Source organism: Penaeus vannamei, chromosome 33 (assembly GCF_042767895.1).
Source record: "Penaeus vannamei isolate JL-2024 chromosome 33, ASM4276789v1, whole genome shotgun sequence".
NCBI classification, from domain to species: domain Eukaryota; kingdom Metazoa; phylum Arthropoda; class Malacostraca; order Decapoda; family Penaeidae; genus Penaeus; species Penaeus vannamei.
In genome coordinates, this window is record NC_091581.1 from 3,251,279 (window position 1) to 3,257,919 (window position 6,641).

The window sequence follows — 6,641 nt, forward strand, 5'->3', positions numbered from 1 at the left end:
AAAAAAAAACACAAACCAATTCCGCAAACCTTAAAAGCAGGACAAATTTTCCCTAAAAGCAATTTCTTTCCTACTTTTGTTTCAAAACTCAGTCCAACGATTCATTCAAAAAAAAAAAAAAAAAAAAATCACATTGGAAACACAACACAAAGAACACGTGAGAACAATGGAACATCGACAGCTTAAAACAATTTACAACAAAATGTATTCATATATATATGCATACATTTATACACACACACGCACACACACATACGCACACACACATACGCACACATACGCACACACACACGCACACACATCTATATATATATATACATATAATTATATGTATATATATATAATTTATATATATCATAAAAATGTTCAGTGGCAAAACATATGAAAGGGTTTACAATTTGATTGCCATTCATTTGCTCTGCTGCGAAAAGCGAACCAAATGGCTTGAAAGCGTGCGAATTTCACACGTATGTCAAGCCGGGAAAAAAGCGGGTGCTGGGGTGGGGGTGGGGGTGAGGGTGAGGGTGGGGTGGAGGGGGCAAGGGTAATTAATAAAACCTATTTCAGTAATTAAATCCAACAAACTGTTCTCGTGAAAGAAATATATATATATACATATCATGAACTTTTTTCCACATGAAGGGTGATTTTGGGGTCATGAGGATGATTTACCGGATAGAAAGCATTCGATGATGTGAATAAACAAGCACGTATTCGCAAGCAAATGTGATCATATACTTACACAAACAACCGCATACATCTACTGTCACGACAACACTCACACACACACACACACATACACATGGAAACAAACACACATACATGGACATCCGTACATCATTAAGAACCACATGATACTCGTTACACTGTCCATTAACTGGTGCGCTTGAATGAGGGGCAGAGAGGGAGAGGGAAGGAGGGAAGGAGGGAGAGGGAGGGAAGGAGGGAGAGGGAGGGAAGGAGAGAGGGAGAGGGAAGGAGGGAGAGGGAGAGGGAAGGAGGGAAAGAGTGAGACAGAGACAGACAGACAGACAGAGAGAGAGAAGGAAGAAGAGAATAGAAGAGGGAGAGTGGGAATATCAACGGGAAAACGAAAGTAAAAGAGAGAGAGAGAGAGAGAGAGAGAGAGAGAGAGAGAGAGAGAGAGAGAGAGGAGGGAGAGGGAGAGGGAGAGGAAGAGGGAAGGAGGGAGAGGGAGAGGGAGTACGAGAAAAGGGAAATAATGACTACGTGTGGGCGTGGGCGTGCGTGCGCGGTTGCTCATACGTGCGTGCGTGCGACCCCTGGCTCTCGTGTTTTGCTTGTCTCCACGACAACCCCGACGCGACCCCACCCACTCGGTCCCAACCTGTGAATGGCGTCGCTCGACCTATCATTATCATACTTTTTTTTATTCTAATTCATTATTGCCTTTTTTATTGAACAAATTACTATATTGCCTTTTTTTATTGAACAAATTACTAGATATGTGATGGGAGGTAATGAAGACGAGCGCAAGTAAGAAGAAAATTGCTTGTAAGAAACGTTTTCGAGGCGGACAGTTTCCAGCAGCGACGCGACGCAGGCACATCGAAAGTAAGGTACTGTCGCTGTGCCAGTTAGCGGATACGCGTTATCTTTACGTACGTAAATACATACAACATATATGTACACACACTCACACACTCACACACACACACACACACATACATATACATTATATATATATATATATATATATATATATATATATATATATATATATATATTATATTTAATATATACATACATATATACATATATACATATGTGTGTGCGTGTGTGTGTATACACACATGTACTACGTGTTTATGTATGTGTATATATATATATATATATATATATATATATATATATATATATATATATATATATATATATATATATATATATATATATATATATATATATATAAATGTATGTATATATAAGTATACACACACACGCACACACACACAGATATATATCTATATATCTATATCTATATTTATATCTATATATCTATCTATCTATCTATCTATATATATATATATATATATATATATATATAGAGAGAGAGAGAGAGAGAGAGAGAGAGAGAGAGAGAGAGAGGCAGATCAGCAGAGGCAAAGAGAAAAACAAGAGAGCAAAAGACCCAAGATTTCCGGAAGCCAAGGCGCAGAGGCAGCCCCTTGGTCGCAGGGAATCGGGCCTTTTTCGTCCGAAGCCCAAAGACGAAGACGATGATGAAGACGATGAAGAAGACGATGATGAAGAAGAAGACGATGTTGAAGAAGAAGACGATGAAGAAGACGAAGAAGAAGAAGAAGACGAAGAAGAAGAAGAAGAAGAAGACGAAGAAGAAGAAGAAGACGAAGACGAAGAAGAAAACGGCTTAAGGATCCAGAATTATCTTCAAATTTGTCTATGATCCGGTCGAAGTTTCAGGACAGGTGTGGATGTATTACACGGCCGAAAGGACTGTCTTTAAATCTACAAAAGCAATTTTACACAAATTTGAAATATAACACTGGATCGAATAGGATAGAAAACACTTGGAGGATCTGTCTTTAAAACTACAAAAACCAATTTTACACAAATTTGAAAGATAATTCTGGATCGAATAGGATAGAAAACACGAAGGATCTGTTTTTAAAACTACAAAAAAAAAATTTTTACACAACACAAATTTGAAAGATAATTCTGGATCGAATAGGATAGAAAACACGAAGGATCTGTCTTTAAAACTATATTGCAATTTTACACAAATTTGAAACATAATACTGGATCGAATAGGATAGAAAACACTTGGAAGATCTGTCTTTAAAACTACAAAAAGCAATTTTACACAAATTTGAAAGATAACACTGGATCGAATAGGATAGAAAACACTTGGAAGACCCGTTTCATTGATTGCTAAAGGCTAATTTAGTCGTTTCTTATATATTTTACAGCTATTTTTCTATTCACATCCGTAAAGACTTATCCTTGCACATGAGGACTGTCTTCAATTTGTTTTTTAAGCAATTTTTCCTCTATTGATGCTTATTCCGTTTTGGAAATAATAATAAAAAATAAATTCGAGGCCACTTTTGACGATTTATTAAACGTTAATTGATCCGTCTCCTACGATTTTATTGCTGTATTTTGTATAAAAACCGCAAATAGCGTCGTCTGCCTTTTCAACTGACGCAATGAAAATAAACGCAGACATGCCACATCACATTTAAATATAATGTGTAATATTACCGTTATGATATCAGTATCACTAAGATTAATTACCATATCTACCATACAACATAATAACAATAGATTATAAAAATAAAGTCTATAACGATTCACATGTATCTATTCCCATGATGCTTTAACTTACGATGTGGCAACAGCGCAAATCAGAGACCAAAACGCAAAGAACGGTCATAGACCTTTCGTGAATACCGCCCTTGATGACACTCCGGTAGAAGGCGCACTCGGATAGGGTACATTAGAGGGGCAGGGGGGTGGGGGGTGGGGAGAATGAGGGGAAGGTGAGAGGAGGAAAGAGGTGAGGATGAGGGGAGGTTAGGGGTGAAGAGAGAGTGAGAGTAAGGATGAGGGAAGGTTAAGGGTGAGGAGAGGATGAGGGGAAGGTAAGGGTGAAGAGAGGGTGAGAGTGAGGATGAGGGGAGGTTAAGGGTGAGGGGAGGGTGAGAGTAAGAATGAGGGGAGGTTAAGGGTGAAGGGAGGGTGAGAGTGAGGAAGAGGGGAAGGTAAGGGTGAAGAAAGGGTGAGAGTGAGGATGAGTGGATGGTGAAAGTAAGGATGAGGGGAGGTTAAAGGTGTAGGGAGGGTGAGAGTAAAGATGAGGGGAGGGGAAGTAAGAGTGAGAGTGAGGATGAGGGGAAGATAAGGGTGAGAATGAGGGGAAGGTGAGGGTGAGGAGAGGATGAGGGGAAGGTGAGGTGAGGGTCAGAGTAAGGATGAAGGGATGTCAAGGGTGAAGGGAGGGTGAGAGTAAAGATGAGGGGAGGAGAAGTAAGAGTGAGAGTGAGGATGAGGGGAAGGTGAGGGTGAGGAGAGGATGAGAGGAAGGTGAGGTGAGGGTAAGAGTAAAGATGAGGGGAGGGGAGGGTAAGGGTGAGAGTGAGGATGAGGCGAAGATAAGGGTGAGGAGAGGACGAGGGGAAGGGTGAGGAGAGAATGAGGGGAGGGTGAGAGTGAGGATGAGGATGAGGTTAAGGGTGAAGAGAGGGTGAGAGTGAGGATGAAAGTGGTAGTAGACGTGACGATGACTGTAATAATGATAATAATAATGACAATAGTTGGCAAAAGAACAGAAAGCATGGCAACACAAGTACACCATTATTATAACCGATAATTTTATCAATTTTGTGATATTTGTGATATTTGTGATTTGTGATTGAGACGATAATAAGTAACGATGATAACTACCAAAGCAGCAATAACAACTAGTAAGACGGGAATAACTACCACAAACACAAATACTGATAACAACAAAAATACCCTTACAATAACCCACTAAAAATAAACACACAAACCAATAAATAATAACATTTTCGAGAAAAAAAAACACTACCAAAAGCAGCGAAAAAAACCCACACACGTAACAAGCTAGTTGAAGAAACCAGGCCCTTTGTTCACCGCCCGTTGGGAAATATACGGCTTAATGGAGAATCATTAGTTGCTCTCGTGAGAAAAAGGAGACGGGAGGGAAACAATGCAGATCTGAAGGAAACGAAAAGTCTGTCTTTGTCTTTGTCTGTGTCTATATAGGTATACACACATACACACATACATACATACATACATACATGTGTATATATATGCGTGTGTGTGTGTGTGTGTGTGTGTGTGTGTGTGTGTGTGTGTGTGTGTGTGTGTGTGTACATATACATATATGTGTATGTATATATCTATCTATACACATATCCATACATATGTATATGCATATGTATATATGTGTAAATACATACATGCATACACACACACACACACACACACACACACACACACACACACACACACACACACACACACACACACATATATATATATATATATATTTTTTTTTTTTCTTTTTTCATATGTCTACATCTAAAAAATAGACGATAAATGAGAGGGCAACCCACGCCCAACCATCGCCAGCGTGTACAGCCCCAACATCGCTCCGTCTTGTCCCGCACACACAACCCAAGATTTACTGCGTCTAATTGAAAGGTTGCGTTACGACTTGCAAATTGCAGAGGTAGTTGCAGGAAAATTTACATGTTGTTTCCCACGAATGAGGAGGAGGCAAATTTTTTTTTTTTTTTTTTGCGTTTTTCTGTTTCTTATTGACTGGCCTTCTTCTTTGTGCAAAGGATTCTCTCTCTTTCTCTTTGTCTCTCTCTCTCTCTCTTCCTCTCTCTCTTTCTCTCTCTCTTCCTCTCTCTCTTCCTCTTTCTCTTTCTCTCTCTCTCTTTCTCTCTCTCTCTTTCTCTCTCTCTTTCTCTCTCTCTTTCTCTCCCTCCTTCCCTCACTCTGTGTGTGTGTGTGTGTGTGTGTGTGTGTGTGTGTGTGTGTGTGTGTGTGTGTGTGTGTGTGTGTGTGTGTGTGATGAAGTGTGGTTGGAATTTGGACTTACATGTGTCGTGTTTGTGCATGTGTCTGTTCTTGCGCGTGAATTATTGATGACGTATCTAATGACTATTAGCATTAACTCAGTGTTCATTTATTCATTAGATTTTGTTATTGTTGTTATTTTTCTTCGTTATCACTGTTATTGCTCTCGTTATAGAATCATGTTATTTTTCTTCGTTATCACTGTTATGGCTCTCGTTTTATAATCATTATAGAATCATGTAGAGCGACTACATAATCATCAAATTAATTTCCATCTTGCTATCCCACAATCCCAGTCTTAACTCCGCCCACAAAGAACCCCCCTCCCCCCCCCCCCGCCTTTCATCCCGTTAAATGTATATGGAAAAGCCCATGCAGACATATGTTGCATGTATGTATGATTATCTGCACATGATCGTGTGTCTATCTTCTCCTCCTCCACCTCCCTCTCCCCATTCTCCTCTTTTTTTGCACCTCCTCCTCCTCCTCCTCCCCTCCTTCTCTTTTTCTTATTCCTCCCCTTCCTCCTCCTCCTCCCCCTCCCCATCCTCCTCTTTTTGTACCTCCTCCTCCTCTTCCTCCTCCCCATGTAGGACATGGATTGCATGCTTGTAACAGACCCGCCAAAAAAAGAAAAGAAAAGGAAAAAAAATAAAAATAAAAAACAGTACTGATGTAAATGTAATGCAATAATGATAGTACAGTAAATTCCGACAAGCCAGAATGGTCGGCTGGTAAATATTGCAAACGGGCGTGTGCAATCCCTAGAGTTTGTGCAGGTAATAGTGTATTTTCACAACACAATTGGCCATGATTGGATCTTGTACTGTTGTCGGCTGCATTTTTTTTTTTTTTTTTTTTTTTTTTTTTGACTGTCCCATATTTCGCCCACGCGCCCATTGACATTCTGGGTGGGCGGGGCTTTGCGGTTCGGGACTTTTATGCTTATTGATGTCAGGGGGTCCCTTTAGCGTGCAAGCTTTGTGCGAAATAAGCTATAATTACGAAATGGCAGCTGGGAATAGTTCATAACGTTTGGTATA